Source organism: Ostrea edulis, chromosome 5, assembly GCF_947568905.1.
Source record: "Ostrea edulis chromosome 5, xbOstEdul1.1, whole genome shotgun sequence".
Taxonomy (NCBI): Eukaryota; Metazoa; Mollusca; class Bivalvia; order Ostreida; family Ostreidae; genus Ostrea; species Ostrea edulis.
Window position 1 is genome coordinate 56,676,335 of NC_079168.1, and position 19,839 is coordinate 56,696,173.

The following is a 19,839-nucleotide window of genomic DNA, read 5'->3' on the forward strand; positions in this document are numbered from 1 at the left end:
AAGGTCCTAATTCAGAGAACATCGACCTTTCAATTTGAGACAGAACTTCGTCTCCATTTGGGACCAGTCAATATTCATTGGGGAGTTGGGACTGGTGCAAAATGCGATAGGACACGCACGTTGTTTTTTTTGTGGTTTTTTTTTTCTTTTCTTTTTTTAAATTATTTTTTTACACCAAAATTTATTAATTTTCAACATTGATAGGACAGCAATATTCTTATTGCAAATGTATCAATGAAAAGAAAAATATAAATCCTAGAACGTAGGCTAGATCTATCTTACAAACAATAATACTGAATTGAATGCATACTTTATTTCTTGTCAAAGTTGAATATACTATAGAGGCAATTTGCAATAAAATACTAGACCTTTTTAATATTAAAACATGGATGTAATGTAATTAAAAATCACAAAATAAGTATTCAGCTGTAAATAGAATTGCAAAACTTATACATGTAAGATGGATTTCAGTCATAGAAAATAAAAATGGTATATCATGTTGGTCATAACTAGAGTAGAAGGATACAGACCAGACTTTAACTGAAGTCTAAACACATCTTTGATAATCTTTGACATCTTTGATAATGTGATAGAGAATACTGAGATGTGAAAAATACTTGTATGTACTATTCAGTGAAACATTAATTTAAAAACACTTTAAACAAAAAATTAACAAAAGAAGAAAAAACTAAGTTGAAAATAATGAGATTCGTAACGTCACTAGACAAATTACTAAACAAACATGAGAAAGTAAACAAAAGTTTTTCAGGAGCTTGAATCCCTCAGCTGATATAACAATGGGGACAAAAAAATAAGAGATAATTTTGAAGAACTCCAGAGATTTTTAAAATGATGATTTTTTTTTATTAATAAGGAGAAGAGTAAAGGTTCCATCAAGGACTATCATTTGTAATCTGTAACAATGATAATGAAGAAAAATCATACATATTTATGTATTTATTTATCAGATAGTACACACACTTAGTTAGGTCACCTGAGTTTACTGAGTAAACTCAGGTGACCGTCGTCATGCGTTAACAATTGAACATTTTTAACTTCTTCATAACTACCACTCCAATTCTTTTCAAATTTGGTATGAAGAATCTTTAAGACATGGTAGACATAAATTATAAATTTCAGGACTACAGCATCCCTGGGGCCTTAGGAGCGGGGCAAAAACTGTCCCAAATTGACCAATTTTCAAGAATCTTCTTCTCAAGAACCGCACATGTTCAAGAAAAACCAAAAAAATGCATGGTGATGTAGAGCAGAAAGGCCTCTACCAAAATTGTAAATTTCATGATCCCCGGGGTAGGGGTTCTGACTCCCAGGGCAGGGCCAAACTTGGTATATAGTGTTTATGTGTAAAACACTCAAATAACATCTTCTTTAGTGCTATTGATACTGAATTGAAAGTAAATAGATATTTAGAAAGAACAGGTAGTCCTTTACCAAAATTGTAAATTTTATGATCCCAGGGGTGGGGTTTTTGTATCAGTGACGGGTGGGGCAAAAATGGTCAGTTATTAAATATGTGAACAATAGACATATTTAGCTTCTTCTTGATAACTATCATTCCAATTCTTTTCAAATTTGGTATGAAACGTTTGGAACGAGGGGAACATAAATTGTAAATTTCAGGATTCCTAGGGCCTTAGGGGCGGGGCAAAAACTGTCCAAAATTGACCAATTTTCAAAAATTTTCTTCTCAAGAACCGCACATATGTAAGAAAAACTAAATGCATAGTGATGTAGAGCAGGAAGGCCTCTACCAAAATTGTAAATTTCATGATCCCCGGGGTAGGGGTTCTGACCCCAGGGTGGGCCAAACTTAGTATATAGTATTTATGTGTAAGTTTACTGTTATTGTATAAAATCCAAATGCATACTTATGAATAGCACAGAAGGATGTACCAAAAAAATGGTGAATTTCACAACCCTGGGTTATGGGTCCAAATTAGTCATATCTTTTGATGTTTTAATATCAATACACCTATTATTTAAAGTCTTTCATCAGTGTATGCACTTTTGAGGGCAGTGAAGTTTTAAGAACACATCTTGCTTTATATATACTATTGCTGAACATTAGAATTTAGCTTAGATGTTCAGAACAGGAAGTTTTTTCTAGATTTCATAGCCTGTGGAAGTAGTGATACTTTTTCACTAGTATTCAGGTGACCAATAAGCCTTAAGGCCTGTGGGCCTCTTGTTTAAATTATGCATTAGATATAGAACAGCAACGTTTTTTGTATTGACCGGTCCCATATGAATTCTGCCGAAGATTATGCCAGTTGATGGGCTAAATGATTCCTTGTCAGAATGGATTAAAAGTATAAGAAAAATATTAAAATCCCGTATTAGACACATCAAAACAAAAATACTTACCATCTATCCTTCTGTGTTTAGTAAACCAGAAGTGATCAAAGAATTAGATAAATTACATGAGGAATATGTTTTGGTTCTAGCTGACAAAGCTTGTAACAACATTGTATTTGTTTGTAAGGCTCATTATTACAACTGTATTTTTTAACAAGATGTGTTTGTGAAACACAAATGCGCCCGATAATGGTCAATTCCAAAGATGGCCAAGGTAACAAGGACAAATATCTTGGCACCAGTAGAAAGATCTTGTCTCAAGAAATGCTCATGTGCAATATGAAAGTTCTAATATTTACCATTTAGAAATTATGACCAATGTAAAAAAAAAAAAATAATAAGTAGTTCAAATGTCAAGGTCAACAGGTTTAGTACCTACGGAAAGGTCTTGTCACAAGGAATACTCATGTGAAATATCAAAGCTCTAGCACTAAAAGTTATTATAGTAAGGTTAGAGTTTTCAAAAAGTAGGTCAAACTCCCAAGGCCAAAGGGTAAAAAATGTTGGTACCCACGAAAAGGTCTTGTCATAAGGAATACTTATGTGAAATATCAAAGCTCTAGCACTTACTGTTCAAAAATTATTAGCAAGGTTAAAGTTTTCAAAAAGTAGGTCAAATTCCAAGGTCAAGGTCACAGGGTCAAAAATGTTGATATCCACGAAAAGGTCCTGTCACAAGGAATATTCAAGTTAGATATTAAAGCTCTAGCACTTATTGTTCAGAAGTTATTAGCAAGGTTAACGTTTCAGACAGGATGACAGAATGACGGAACTACAGCGGTCCTACTAAACAGAGTACGCTAGAGTACTTTAGAGTACGCTGGTAAAATTTCATAATTTAATGCAATTTAATTGCTGTTTGTAGGTGTTCTTACTTTAGTTTAACCTTATAAATATATATCTGGAATATATTGTGTTTGTTTTCATTATTTTAGGAATTATTTTGAATTACAGTTTACCGTTTGATCCCAATCAAATTTAACTACATATTTACATAAAGTACCAGTGCATTACATTTAATTTTCCAAGATTATGACTTTATTTTATTTTTAAAGTATTAAGTCATTTTGAGTCAACTGAACAGTGAATTTCATGCCTGACGGAAAATAAATCATTCAGTGGTATATAGATTTACATAAAAATGAAATGATTACAGCTATAAAGATGAGTTCTTTGATTATTATCGCTGTTGTTTTAAATCAACACTGTGTGTGTGTGTGTGTGTGTGTGTGTGTGTGTTTGTAAGCCCTGTCAATTGAACCAGTGAATAAGAAGGCACACGTGTAAATCAACACGGGGTCGGCCAAAGGAACACGGAAATGGTGGTGTTCAGTTGGATTTTTATAAAAATCAGCATAAAATCATTATATAGGTCATCTACCATCAAAATCCTGAAGTGTTTACTTAACAGGATTTATGAGATGTGTGTAACAGGTGTGTAAAGATTTAGCACTCGTCCATCTTTTTTCCTTGCGAGCATGGCTTACACACTTTCGAAGTGCGCATGCTCTGTTTTAAATGACGTCATTTGTGATATCATCATAATGCCATGGAGTTTTCCAGGGAAAGAAGTTGGCCCATCTGAGGTAAGTAAACACGGTTGAAAGAATTTTTTTGGATGTTATCAATGGGTTTTTTATTACATAGACTGATTAAATGGTGTTTCATACCGATCGTGTTATGTACAAGCGACAGAGTACCCGAGTTACTGAAAATTTCGATGATAAAAGTGATAAATCTGCGTGAACTGTTTGGGGTTTTTTTCTTTTTGAAATATAATCTTTGCAGTTAATGTACTCTGTATACTAAGAATTCATATTGATTTTGGATAGAATTTCACAAAAAGAAATGCGCCAGGTCCTTAGGAATCAACCCCCCTACCCCACCCCCCACACGGCACATTTTTTGGATGATTGGAACGTATACCCCTTTACATCTGTCTCCCTACTTTGAAGTTTTTTCCAACGCCATGACATAAATAATAAATAGAAAAATAAATAAAAATGCAAAAATAAAAAAGAAAGATGTATATGTATTGGGATTGGCATGTTCCACTTTGTCCGGGTTGAAATCCCTGAGGATGCAAATGTACATTACGCCGCACTGCTTGCAGTACGTACATGGTACAGGCGTACCGCATAGGTATGTAACTACTAAGACTATAAACCAAACAGAATATGATATGTAAAACTATTACTCTGAATGCGTTTTACTTGTTTACAATGTAGCCTGTCGGGCTGTGGTGTCACACGCGTGGTTTACACGTGCACTTTAGGTGGCAATGGAGGAAATTCGAACGATGTATGGATTATTGTCTCCTGGTAACTTTGGCAGTTACCTTTTGCTTTCAATCTACTTTTTAAGAATAATTCAACCCTCGCTAATCATTTCCAAGCTGCATTTCGATCTTGGAAGAATGATCTTCAGCTACAATACAAAATTAAAGGATGATGTTGTGTACTGAGTTTTTCTTGATTGTTTACATCTGTGATTGTTTATGTGATGTATAAACTGATCAAGCTGTACAGTGTCATGACATATAGTGGCATAGCTTCCATTTATATGCTTGCGCATCATTTTGTCAGAAGAAGAAATTTCTAAAATTAAGATTTTTAACATGTATATGATTATATGTGTTTGTTTGATTTTAGTATAATACCTGTAGAGAATATTTCAGTAATATGAAGTGCGACACATTTAGACGCATGCATGTGGTGTTTGAAGGTCTCATCTGAAAGACCAGCAACTTTCTCTTTTGAATGCTAAATATGACGATGGAGCATTCACCTAACTACGTACATTTACACCCTAAATAAAGTGCATTAGCATGGCTCGAAACCATGATTTCTTCATCATGAAGCAAATGCTCTGTTACCACTGAGGGTATCGGGTTCGTTCGCCCTCTCTACATGTTCGCGTCCGTCCGTTCGCCCAGAGTCCGTTCGCCATAATTCTCATTCGCCCTTTTCCTCGTTCGCCCTATATCCCGTTCACCATATATATATAGTATATAGTATATATTAAGCTTTTTTTTATTTTTTAAGACATTTATTACGTATCGATTTTTTTTTTTCGCAATTAACAATTTTAAGTTTCTTAAATAAATAGACTGGTATTTTAATTCTGATTGTAGTGTTTATAAAAGACATAATTAGTTTAAATGTATGTTATTTTTAATACTGTAATTTGGGGAATCAGCTCCTTTGTTTTCTTAACGATTCTCGATGTTTTGAAAGCAATATTGAAGACAATGAGACGTTAATAGGCCCATTATGGATATGAGCACCGGTTTTATCTTTGAAGAATTTTTTGATTTTCAACTACAAACCAGTCCTTTGATCTCAAGAATGATTTATAAGGAGATGGAACTTTAATATAAAACCTTCAAATGTCGTAAATTTCTGTTTGTCAGGTATTTGGTATGACAGGTCATTAGTAAGACCCGTTGCATACGTGAAAAATATTTTTTTTGGTTCATCTATAGAAAAATATGTATAGAAAAATGAAGAATTCCTATGTTTCAGACATTCAACTTAATAAGAGGGCGAACGGACCATGGGCGAACAAGTTTTAGGGCGATCGGACTCTGGGCGAACGGGAATAAGGGCGAACGGCGTCATGGGCGAACGAACATACATTCACCACTGAGCTACCAATTTTTTAACATAAATTCATAGCTAAAAATTTTAAAAATTTATAACTAATTTTTTGGTTAATTCCATAAATATTATTCCTCTCTCTAGACACAATTCAGGGTAACCCCCTGCCTTTGGGGATATAAGCACATCATTTCTTTCAGAATGGGACAATGTCAGGAGAGCTTTTGTTATTTGTTATACTCTTGGTGTTGATGGCATCTATGAACAACAGGATAATGTTTTTAGATTATTATTTCTGATATCATATTTGTAAATTGTTTATGAGGGGTTGTTAAAGTTTGTGGACAAAAGGACACACTTATTAAAAATTCAAAGTTATGATAAGTAAAAAATATAGGAGATGTGTAACAAGATTGTAGATTTGAACATTTTAATTTTAATTAATTTTTATAAGTATTGATTTCAGATACATGTATGACATTGCATGCTTGATCGGGGAGGGGGGCTACAGTTAGATAATATTCTGGTCAGCACATTCGATAAACTACAGTTGTACATGGAACTCATTAAATCACTTCTTTTTCTTTCAGTGGTCTTCAACTTTTAATCTCCAAGAAGGAAATGTAATTAAAAGATGAATAAAGTATCCCTAAGAATACCAGAAGAAAGGCTGTGTTGAGAAAAACAGCCCTTCCTCAGTACCTCAGAACTAGATGATAGCCCGTGTTACTTTATGCTGAATATGACACAGTATAGAAGATCTGATCATGAAGAAGTTACACCATTGATACACTTGCCAACTGCCAAAACTACTTTCTGATAGTATGACGAGATTAGAAGATATCATGGTGTAGTCATGACACAAACTGCAAATCAAAGATTGTCTTCCCCAGAGGATGAACAGAGTGCTTCACATGGATAACATTTCCTTTTCGAGTTTTGAAATTAGTAAGTATACAAAATATTTTAGGCCACATAGTCATAAAATTATTTTTTAGATTTCCATCCTTGCTTGGACAAAAATGGGGCAGGTGGTGTATTTTTTATTTTTCAGAATATATATTTCCCGTTCATTATCCTCACATGTTGCTGTAGAGTGTAGATTACTTCATATTTTTTTTTACATTGTTTTCTTTGGACAGAAAATTTTCATACAGCAATATTATAATTGTTTTTAAGTGATTTTGAAGTACATTTTCATGTAACACTGAAGTTGAACATTCTTTTGCGCTTTTTTGAATAATAGTAATTTTTAGCTCACCTGAGCTGAAAGTTTAAATGAGCTTTTCCAATCCCCTGTTGTCCGTCTGTCTGTAAACTTTCACATTTCTGACTTCTTCTCAAGAACCACTGGGCCAATTTCAACCAAACTTGACAAAAAGCATCCTTTGTGAAGGGCTTTCAAGTTTGTTCAAATAAAGGGCCACACCCCCTTTCAAAGGGAAGATATAATTACAAAATTGCAAAAATAGGGTTGGGTCATTTTAAAAATTTTCTCCTGAAGAACCACTGGGCCAGAAGAGCTGAAATTTACATGAAAGCTTTCTGACATAGTGTAGATTGAAGTTTGTTCAAATCATGACCCCCATAGGTAGGATGGGGCCACAATAGGGGATCAAATATTTTACATACAAATATAAAGGGAAAATCTTTAAAAATCATCTTCTCAAGAAACACTGGGCTAGGAAAGTACAAATTTACATAAAAACTTCCTGACATAGTGCAGATTCAGGTTTGTTAAAATCATGACCCCCTGGGGTAGAATGGGGCCATAAAAATCTTCTTCTCAAGAACCATTAGGCCAGAGTAGTTTACATAATTTACATGATGAAAGCTTCCTGACATACAGCTCTGTAGTGCAGATTCAAGTTTGTAAAAATAAAATTTCGAAAAGGTGTCGCTGTGTTTGGTGTAATTTTTGTTCGTTCTGCACAAACTTGCTCACTCAGCTTGACACAGCCTAGGTGTTCATATGTAAATTTTTTATTTTTCGTAACTTAAAATGTCGTGTAGCAATGGTGGCCAGATCAAATTTTCCTTCCAATGTTATAATAGGACTAGACATGGGTATTATTTTGCATACAGTTTAAAGTATGTTTTTGCATATACACATTTTTCTAATGCCTGTACACATTGAATTATTAAACACCAGGCACGTCCTCCTATCCCCTTTACAAGCTATGTTTGTGTGGGGTTTTTTGGAGTTAGATTTTAGGTAGGAGAAATCATGGCCCCGTGAGTAGGTTGTGCCACAATACTTAAACAGGGATCAAAGTTTTAGAAGCGAATATGTAGAACAAATCTTTAAATATGGGCCAAGGTGAATCAGGTGAGCAATGTGGCCCATGGGCCTCTTGTTTGAATATGCAGTTTATGCAGGATCAGGATATGCCATTGCCGTATCCGCTAATTAATGAGTCATAATTACCATCATTGTACCGCAAAGCAACAGTCACTGTACTGTAGTTCTTTTGCTTAACATTATTCAATTCAGTTTGCCATCATCTTCTTCTAGTCTAAGACACGCACACTCAATAATAAAAGTTCCAAACACAGAATTGGGAAATGGCATGGTATCGCATACTTTCACATTCAATAGCATCTCCATTAATCAATTTTAACAAGGCATACATGTGCAGTCACTTGACCAAATGCATATGACATATTCCACCAAATTAGCATAAAATGTCCGTCAATTTTTTCCCCTCCGTATTTAAAAATAAATATGCTCAAAAAGTAAAGAATGTTTTTAATTACAAACTTGAATGGACTAGAGTTAATTATAAAATCAAAAATATTTTGCCACACATAAATCGTTAAAATTATTTTGGAATGTGAATGTTCAAAATATGAGAAAAATTGACAGAATTAACTCCCATGAGAAGTGGTATCCAACTTCTCGGGTACTTTATTTCAACTTAAATAAGAAAACAAGGGGCGAAAAAGATGTAAAAAAATGTATGTACTTTTACTTAATTTTTATCAAAAAAATTGCAAACTATTTTTGAAAACAAATTATTCAAAAGTAAATTCAAAGTAAGCAGTTTTTGTAACTTTCGTTCTGTCAAACATATTGACGTTAGCACTAATGTACATATGTACATAGAGATGTACTGCAAAACAATTTGCTTTGATTATTTTTCTGGAATTAAGCATTAAAAGTCATAATCTAATTGTGGAACAGATTTTATTTTCTTTAAACAAAATATTTAACTTAAGAAATTACATTGATATTTGGTCTAACATCATTCTGTCAAACTCTACTCGGCACAATGTGACATTAGCACACTTCTTTACCAAACCATTGTAAGAGTTGTGGTTCTTTATTATTACTACACCTCTCCCTGCAAGGGGCGTTGTAATGGGATTTTCCAATTGAATGGCAGGTTGAGTGAATGAGGTATCCAGATTTCCGTAAAACTTCAAGCGATAGACTTTCTGTCAAAATTGCTGACGTTAGCATAAGAAATCGTTCTATTTGTACTAAATTGTACGTCAAACTACCGGTTTATGAATTCAAAGACTATTTTATTGCAATAAAAACTCATCATGGGAAACTACTTATACTCTATCATGATTTACATCACTGCGAAAAAGTTCTGCAAGATTTTGTTCCGTCAAACAATAACATTAGCATAAAAAAAGTTCCGTCAAGAACCGACATTAGCATTGTCAGAAAATAAAAGATTCGGAGTCATTATTAAAGCACAACAAACATTGGTCTCGATGTAATGTATATAGATTACATTTAAACCTTTCATTAAGAGAGCCATGTAGTTAAATAATTTCATAACTTATTTAGTAAACAGAAGATTTATTAATTGCTAATTCATTTTCCGTCAAGTGTTCCGTCATAAAAATGTGACGTTAGCAACCGTTTTTAAAAAAATGAAATTAAAAGTGAAAGAATACTTTTATAATTTTATTTTTTACATTTTCTTCATCCTGAGTGTTAATATTTTCAGTTACCACAAAAAATTACCACAGTTTGGCACTTTGAAAAAACATTCCAAATGGGAGTCAATACAAGCCTTTTTCATGGAACATGTCATATCACACTGCAACAGTCCTTCACAACTACCACATCTTTGGGTACCCTTATAATAGAAACATGTCAAATATAACCACAACATGCCAAAATGTTAGGGTCAGTCATTGAAATGCTCTAAATGTTTGATATACAAGCCAAATATTTGTTCTCAACTTCTTTTTTTTAAAAAAAAGGTAGAATAAAAAACAATGGGGTGGATAATTTTGAGAGGGGTGGGCGTGGATGATAATCTGTAAATATGAAATTCTATGTGGCCTTAAAGGTCATAGGAGACGGTTTTTAACAATACGTTTTCTCTCCATAATTATCAACTTTGTTTCATAGACTCCTCATAAAAATACTTTTTAAAGATTAAAAACAATATTAACTCGAAGAAATTGAAGTGCAAAGGTAGTCGGAATAGAAAATCGTTACACGATTATCGTTCCTGATTTCCTGAATTTGTGACGTCATAAGAGACCACACTCAGATTTGCGAATCAAAACAAAAGCACATCCATAGACGATTTATTCGCAACTGGAGGAGTTTTTGAATGGGGAACCATAGTTTGTTATACAAGGATATCACTTTGAACTCATAATTAATGTAAATGCCAGCCACATCGACGATTTTTCATCGGAGGACGAAGAAGAAGATCGATCAAGATCCTATTTATTCCGAATCGGTTGAAACAATACTGACTGGTTAATGATAAATGTATGATAATTCCAGAGTACATTCTCTGATGACAATAAGAGAAATATAGATAGTTATTACTTGCGCTTTCTAATCCCATGCAGACACAGCGACGCAGCATCGGTTTTTCCCCAAAGGGGGGGGGGGGGTGAAGGTTGACTGACAAAAAAGGTGGGCACCCCCTCATCCCCCTTTGGTTTTATGCGCCCAAGTTCCACCCTGACTCGGATATATTTTATAGCCAGATCGAAATTTCCTTTACACACATCGTGAGCGCCATTTTTTAAATTTATTTTCATAGGATTTTTACAAGTATCGTGTACAGCTATTTTAGTTTAACAGGTGAATCTAATAAATATAAATGGCTTTAACATTCTTTTACAATAAAATTTGCGACATTGGGGCCTACATGTATATGAAAAAATAATTTACCATAACATTAGACACTATAAGGGCTCTTTCTTGCGTATAATGGTTGGAACTGGAAGCCAGAGAAAAAACGAATTCTTCGTCTGGACCAGTTATTGAAGGAACTGTCGAAAAATCCGAATGTCCTCACTGTTTTTGTAGGCCATGCGTTATGGACGAGTCACACAGACAACTTTAGGTAGCCAAAGAATTCTGGAATATATTGAGTCATCGTGGGGTGTGGGACGATGATCGGTTCATAAGCTGTACATAGCTAGAAAATCTGCACAGTATGCAGGAACTCAGGTCGGAAACTGTATATGTTTGGCTGTCATACATCGTCGGATACTGGGTATCCGACGAAGGCAGTCAAATGGATACAAGAAAACGTAGAAAAAAGAATAATCTGCCTAATTTATCAATGGCTAACGTTCTCATTTATACAAAATAAATTTATCGAGCTTTAATTCTTACATGTTGATTCATTCAACTGACCGGTTGTTCAAAACCCTCGGCCTTTAACGTTATTATTTGTTTAATTTTTTTACCCTAACAAGGAAACCAACGTGTAAAGTGCTTCATTTAAAGGGGAGAAAAATCATCCCCCAACTCTTGCATGACTGTAAAAATTGGTTTATTTCACCCGATATAAAAACTTGTAATTTCAATATGTTCCACCATTTGCTTTGAGCATTCTTTTTCAAACAGAAAAGGGGGGGGGGGGGGGGGTCTGATAATGCAACTTTCAACATATAAAGTTAGACCTATTCATCTTCAATTTATTTACTTATGTATTCAGAGAGAAAAATTCTGATCAGAAGAGCTTCATATAACTATTTCATAGTCAGATTTCATTTCTAAACTAATCAGATCGTGCATGTTTATACTAAATTATGAATATCTGTACTACATGTAGTCTACCGTCATTATATACAGTCAACGTTTTGCAGGATTTTCTCGTCTTCGCCGTGCTTGCCGTTGGTTTGTAGCCTAGTCGAAAATAGTTAGAACTGCATCTGGTCGAAGATTTAATTTCATAAACCCATTAGTTTTTGCCAAAGTAGAGTGAATACAATAACGAAACTGATCCTCATCAACCCCCGTAATCGCGTAAAATGATTGTCAAACAACTTCGAGTTCTGTGTTCTCGGTGTAGATTTCACACCCAAGTCTTTCTGAACGTTGGATCATTTAGACAAAAGTATATAGAAATACCTGACTTGCTAAATTACAGTTGAATGTAAGCACATTGAACATTTTGACGGCTAAAACCCGCAGTTGTTAGTATAAACAAATACACATTTGCGTCAGGCTGGTCTCTTTTGACGTCATCAAGCAAGGGAGATAAGTCATCTTACTATTTTGATACTTCACACCACGGCAACATTTGACGGTCTGTAGCGCCTGTTACCTTACGATTTTTTCTGAATGACTTCTTTACATATGTTAAGTAATTAAAGAAGAACACATTTTCGTGCAAAACAAATATTTTTTGAAAATCGTCTCCTATGACCTTTAAGTATAGTAAATATGAAAGCAGATCTTAGTATTTAACAATTTTGTTGATCCATAATTTATTTACAGATTTTATATGATCTTATTTTGTATAATTAAAATCTTAGATGATATGTGTAGAATAATTATATCATTTAGCAAAATGTAATGATTTGTAAACTATAGATACATATACATGTAGTAAATTTGTGTAACAATTAATACATTCAACCCAAAAATGAATTTGCATATTTTAATTGATTTTTAGCTCACCTGAACCAAAGGTTCAAGTGAGCTTTTCTGATCACATTTTGTCTGTCGTCTGTCTGTCTGTCCGTCTGTAAACTTTTCACATTTTCGACTTCTTCTCCAGAACCACTGGGCCAATTTCAACCAAACTTGGCCAAAAGCATCCTTGGGTGAAGGGCTTTCAAGTTTGTTCAAACAAGAGGTACTGTGAGCAATGCTCACTAAGAATATCCCCCGCTTACCCCAATCTCCCAAAGGGTGTTGGTAATAGGTATAAACTACCTCTTTTCTGAGTGTAAAAAACAAATGGCATGACAAACCGAACCATATTGCTACTTCGATGTCCAGTGCGCGTGACCTTTGACCTTTTGACCCCAAAATCGATAGGGAACATCTTCATCCCATGGGTAGTCCATATGTATGATATGGTGACTGTAGGTGGAAAGGATAACGCTTTAGAGCCCGGAAACCATATTGCTACTTCGATGTCCAGTGCGCTTGACCTTTGACCTTTTGACCCCAAAATCAATAGGGAACATCTTCATCCCATGGGTAGTCCATATGTATGATATGGTGACTGTAGGTGTAAAGGATAACGCTTTAGAGCCCGGAAACCATATTGCTACTTCGATGTCCAGTGCACTTGACCTTTGACCTTTTGACCCCAAAATCAATAGGGAACATCTTCATCCCATGGGTAGTCCATATGTATAATATGGTGACTGTAGGTGGAAAGGATAACGCTTTAGAGCCCGGAAACCATATTGCTACTTCGCTGTCCAGTGCACTTGACCTTTGACCTTTTGACCCCAAAATCGATAGGGAACATCTTCATCCCATGGGTAGTCCATATGTATGATATGGTGACGGTAGGTGGAAAGGATAATGCTTTAGAGTCCGGAAACCATTGCGTCTACAGACGGACGGACGAACAGACGGACAACCCGATTCCAGTATAACCCCCCCCCCCCCACAACTTGTTGCGGGGGGTATAATGAAGGGCCATGTCCCTTTCAAAGGGGAGATAATCACAAAAATAGGGTGGGGTCATTCAAAAATCTTCTTCTCAAGAACCACTGGGCCAGAAGAGCTGAAATTTACCTGAAAGCTTCCTGACATATTGCAGATTCAAGTTTGTTCAAATCATGGCCCCCGGGGGTAGGATGGGGCCATAAGGGGGGATCAAAGTTTTACATACAAATATATAGGGAAAAACTTTAAAAATCTTCTTCTCAAGAACCACTAAGCCAGAAAAGCTGAGGCCAAAAATAAACATTGATTTGTTTGATGTACTCCGACCGACCAATCAAATTTGCTCCAACCCGACCATTTTTTTCCAGCAATTTAAAACTTTTTGGGGGGGGGGGGGGTCCCTTGAAAAATAGAAAATTCTCCTTATTCTAAAAGAAAATATTACAAATTTGCATGACGTTAAAAAAAAACCAAAAACAAAAAAAAAACCTACCTACCGACCCACCTTGAAAAATGTGAGTCAGAGTACATCAAACAAAAATATTTTTAATGATGGCCTGAGATTTACATGAAAGCTTCCTGACATAATGCAGATTCAAGTTTGTTCAAATCATGGACCCCGAGGGTTGGATGGGGCCACAATAGGGGATCAAAGTTTTACATACAAATATATATGAAAAATCTTTAAACATCTTCTTCTCAAGAACCACTGAGCCAGAAAAACTGATTTTTACATGAAAACTTTCTGACATAGTGCAGATTCAAGTTTGTTCAAATCATGGCCCCCGGGGGTAGGATGGGGCCACAATTGGGGGGGGGGGGACCCCATCAGTAAGCACGCCCCCTACTTCCGGTGTAATGGCAGTAACTGCAAAAATGAAGGCCATTGTGTACAATACTTCATTATCATTTAATGTTGTTCACGTTCTTCTGACCCAGGGATCGAATATTTTCCTACAATTTACAGTGGATCAAAGAGAATTGTTTTATAGTTTTTTTCTTCTTTATGCATATATGACCCAGTATGTCTCTGCAGAGCACAGATCTACATCTGGCATTTTCTAATTACTTAATGTTCACTATTTTTAGCGATCAATTAAGTTTTTTAAAATTAGTTTTTCAGTCAAAATTAGCATAAATATAAATCTATAGCTAACCAGGGGTATGATGCATGTGACCCAAATTTGTCATTATGGAGGGACCTATATCTATTCTACGAAGTATATTTGATGCGCATTAAAGTTTGAAAATTTTAATTCAAAATATGCATTAAAACCGCTGTTTGAACAAGGCATAAGTATCATTTTAAAGTTACATATGTACGTAAGTATCTTTGCTAGATATGATGTTCAAAAAGATTAATCAGTTTTTTTAATTACTGATTAGATCACCTGAGTGGGTATAAGGATTGATAAACTAAGATTTTGAATTTTTAAAAAAGCTAACAGACAGATGAAAGAGCTTGATAAATACCATAATACAGTCCATCATAACATGGGTGCATGAAAATCAGGTTCTAGAGCAGATATTAATATATTAGGTAGAACATTAATGATACGTCTTATCTGGTATATGTAAGTTGTAACACCCTCTTCATTAATACTGTGCATTTTGACAAAATAGTATATGAAGTCCAGTGGTTCCATTGAATTTGAACATATGTTGAATAAATATATAGTTAGTAGTGGTAGGGAACAGGTATTGCTTGAATGTGTCTACTAGATTTCTTGTTAAATAACCTTCACTTTAATTTCAGTCAAACATAATTTTGCATCAAAGAGAAAAAGTGGCTTTGACATAACCTAGAAAATACAATATTCATTAAAAAGAGCATGGCACCAGGATAGCTAGATGCCCATATTCCCAGCAAAATGAGCCAGTCCTAAAGAGAGTCCACTAGAGATGAAATAAAACGCATTAAAATGTATTGAGAAAAGGTATATATATACAAGTTTTGATTTGCACCTTAAGAGTATATTGATAATTTGTATTTTGACAGCCTCCAACTGAAATACAGTGAAAATATTGCTGCAGTACTGTAATTATGTCTCCCCTCTTTAAGGGGAGACATATTGTTTTTGTACTTTCTGTCCGTCTGCCACAAAATCTTGTGAACACTTCTCCTATATGGCTTATCGGATAGACTTTAAACTTTGTACAATGCTTCATTGCCATTTGTAGATGTGTATATTCGTGGGACGGAAGGATCCAATTATTTTCCTAAAAGTTAATAGTAGATCTTAGAGGGGTGGAGGATGTAAAATACCTTGTCAACACTTCTCCTCCTATATGGCTTATTGGATAGATTTGAAACTTTGTACAATGCTTCATTGCCATTTGTAGATGTGCATATTGTCAGGACAGGAGTGTCCAATTATTTTTCTAAAAGTTAATAGTAGATCTAAGAGGTGTGGAGGATGTTAAAATAGCTTGTGAATACTTCTCCTATACGGCTTATCCGATAGACTTGAAATTTTGTAGAATACTTCAATGCCATTTGCGATGTGCATATTGCAGGGACAGATCAAAGATCCAAATGTTGTCCCTAATATAGTGGATTGTAGGGGTGGAGGGTGTAAAATAGTTTGTGAACCCTTCTCCTATGTGGCTTAATTATTGGAGTTCATAATGTCTATGTTCCTGCTCATGCTTTATCATCCATACCATGCAGTGCATTAAGGGGTTGGAGGTTTCATTTGGAGCACTTCCAATTTGGGGAGCTGGGGATACATTTGTTTTTCATAAAAACAATCTGAAGTTATGATATATTTGTCATAAAATGTTTTTGATATCTGTATCACTTTGAATCTTTAAAAATGATAATTGATGTGTGAATTAATATTTACAGCTGATCATTTGATAAACACTTACTTTGTAGAAATAGAAATTATGATTTTTATCTAATTGTACATTTCTTGCTACCTTTTACGAAGACCTTTTACTAATCACTTCTCTAAATATTTTTGCAGATTTGTCAGAATGTTATGCATCATGATCAACAGAAAAGAACTTCACAGGTAGACCAAAGCTGACATGGGATGAGATCCTAAAACGAGACCTAGAGTTTAGAGGATTGGATAGGATCAATCCACTGGGTCGCCAAGTGTGGAAGTACAAACTTCAACCTCGACAGGACAGCCAGGCCTCACCCTTGCAAAAATATTAATTTGGCCTGGATAGTCAAAATGAGTGATGATGATGATATCAAGGTCTGACACTGTAAGCTCAGTAAGGGTAGATGCTGGCAATGGAGCTGTTAAGCAATACAACAAACAGGTTTAACATTGAACATGTTTATATACTTTTTTAGCTCACCTGAGCCAAAGGCTCAAATGAGCTTTTCTGATCACCTTTGCCTGTCGTCTGTCTCTCTGTAAACTTTTCACATTTTCATTTTCTTCTCCAGAGTGAACCACTGGGCCAGTTTCAATCAAACTTGGTATGCATCATCAATAGATAAAGGGTATGCAAAAATAGGGTGGGGTCATTTAAAAAACCTTTTCAAGAACCACTGGACCAGGAAAGTTGAATTCACATAAAAGGTTCCTGTTTTGTGCAAATCATGGTATCCGGGGGTAGGGTGAGATCACAATTGAGGATCAAAGTTTTACATTCATATATAGTACAGATTCAAGTTTGTTAAAGGTCATGGCTCACAGGGGTAGAGTGGGGTCACAATAGGGGATCTAAGTTTTATATGTGAAATATATACAAGGAAAATCTTTTAAAATCTTCTCCTAAAAAACTAGATGCAGAACTAAACCCAAAATCGTAGCTCTTTGAGAAGATATTGGGGCAAGTCAGAGCGCTAGAGCTTCAGATGAGCCCCGTATTAAAAATCTTCAATTTACGGCACAGAAAAAAAGTGCATGGTTAAGTCCCTCTATCACTGCATTCCTGCATCGCTGTCTCATGAATTTAATATTAAATAATTCCTAACATATTTTCCCACTATACTTGTTTCCAAGCATACTTTCAAATATTCCTTAAACCCACATATAACCTAAAAACTCACAGCTTCAAGTGGTTTTCTTTGTTGATGTAGCCATGTTAGGTATACGTAGCCAGTCAATTTGAACCCCAGTTCATTTCCATACTCGTACTCATTTTGAAACATAATGTCTGTGTGAACTAATATCCCCACAAATATTTTTAGTGAAATATTTTGGATGAAATCATCCCAGTTGGGTTAAATACTTATTATTCAAAAACTGTAGGTTTGAATATTGAACTAATCTCACAGCTTTCTTAAGTTTGGTCCCCATCCACTCCAGTCTGTTTTTATGCTTAACTATTGAAATGGAGTGTAAGGGATCAGACTAGGCTTTAATAGCATTATCAATTTTCAAAAGCTTTAGAAAAATTATACAATTTTAGGTCACAAATCTGACCTATTCAGTGTGTCCTGAACTACATTGTGTTTAAGGTAAAACTTATACGGTACCAATTTTGATGCACCAGATGCGCATTTCGACAAATAATGTCTCTTCAGTGGTTGGCGTGGGTTCGAATCCTGCTTGCACCGGTAAGTGAGAAAGTTTCCCAGTTTACTCTCAGAAGGTCAGTGGTCTCTTCCCAGGTACATTGTATCTGGGTTCTCTCTTCCACCAATAAAAACTGGGCACCACCAGATAACTGAAAAATTGTTGAGTGTGGCGGAAAACAGCTAAAACAATCAATCATATTATGTTCTTTGACCTTGTGACCCTGAACTCTGAGTTTGACCTACTTTTAAGAAAGTATAACTTATTAAGTATATCCAGGACTATTTTAGATAGGGCTTTCATGTATTGTATATAGATTACTTATGGCTAAGTCTTTCATATCATACCAAGACCTATGACTTCATACCTTGGTCTTATCCAGAACAGCAATATCATGCTTGTCATATCTTTGTGTTATATGATTTCATTTTAGTAATGTTGTGTTCTTTAGAGGTAGGTTTGGGTCACATTATTCATGAGAATAAGATTGATAAAATAGCATTTAAAAATCAAAACAGCAGGGCCAAGGTGACTCAGGTGAGCGATGTGGCCCCTGGGCCTCTTGTTGATTTTGATATTTGTACAGATATCATTTGTGTGAGAAATGGAACTCTTTTTTTTTCTTTTACAAATACATGTATTATCATATGGATCCATCTGTGTTGATTATTTAATCAAAGGACTACATTCAATGTATTAAATGCAAATTTATTGAAATGTCTGTGGTTGAATTACTCATGTATGTATACATTTTTTTGGCACATGCAATTACATGTATAATGTATATATATATATACTAATTGTACATATAACATCTCCTGTAATATAATAAAATATATGACTGAGAATAAAAGACCTGCTGTTTTCATTGCTACCATGGAATATTAAAAGATTAGAATAATTCAAATATCTTAATGAATTCTGTAATATATGAATTTGATATTTGTATACAATTGCCTCACTGGTGTTCAATGTGAACTTTGGTTTATCATTTCAGTTTGCTCTTTATATCAAATCAAAATTTAAGACAAATAAGGAATTATTTCCGAAATTGGTTAATATGGTACATTGTAGTAAAATAATCAAAAGTTTATTCATATGAGATAGCTAAATTCCACATGGATAACCAGTGACTGATTCTTAATTGTCAACATTTTCACCAAACAGTTTAGAAATTACCCCGGTACATACTATTGGGGGATTATAAAATTCCTTGAAAAGTGACATATTTTTAAATATCACCTTTTCAAGGAGAAAAATCCCTTTAAGTATATGAATCCTATGAAGAAATTAAAAGAGAGGTGGCTATAGGTATATGCGACCCACCTGATCTTTATTTTTCTGCAACATATTCAAGTGTGTTTTTATCACTTGTATGGTGAGATTCATTTGTGGCAAGAGCTGTTATGATGTCTGAGTCAGAAAGCACCAGAATCCACTAGGAATAGTTTTAGATCTATGGAGCGCCAAATTAACAAACTCAAATATTTGAAGATATCTTTAATTATTTGAAGATATTATCAATTCATTT

The 19,839-nt window shown here is 34.7% G+C and overlaps 1 long non-coding RNA gene across 1 annotated transcript; it reads left to right on the forward strand.

The window, feature by feature from the left end:
• Window positions 1-3,956: 3,956 nt before the first annotated feature.
• LOC125661512 (uncharacterized) lies at window positions 3,957-19,161 on the forward strand. Its single transcript, XR_008802905.1, has 3 exons — window positions 3,957-6,923; window positions 15,581-15,761; window positions 16,794-19,161. It is a non-coding gene; the product is annotated as an uncharacterized LOC125661512 (long non-coding RNA).
• Window positions 19,162-19,839: the final 678 nt, after the last annotated feature.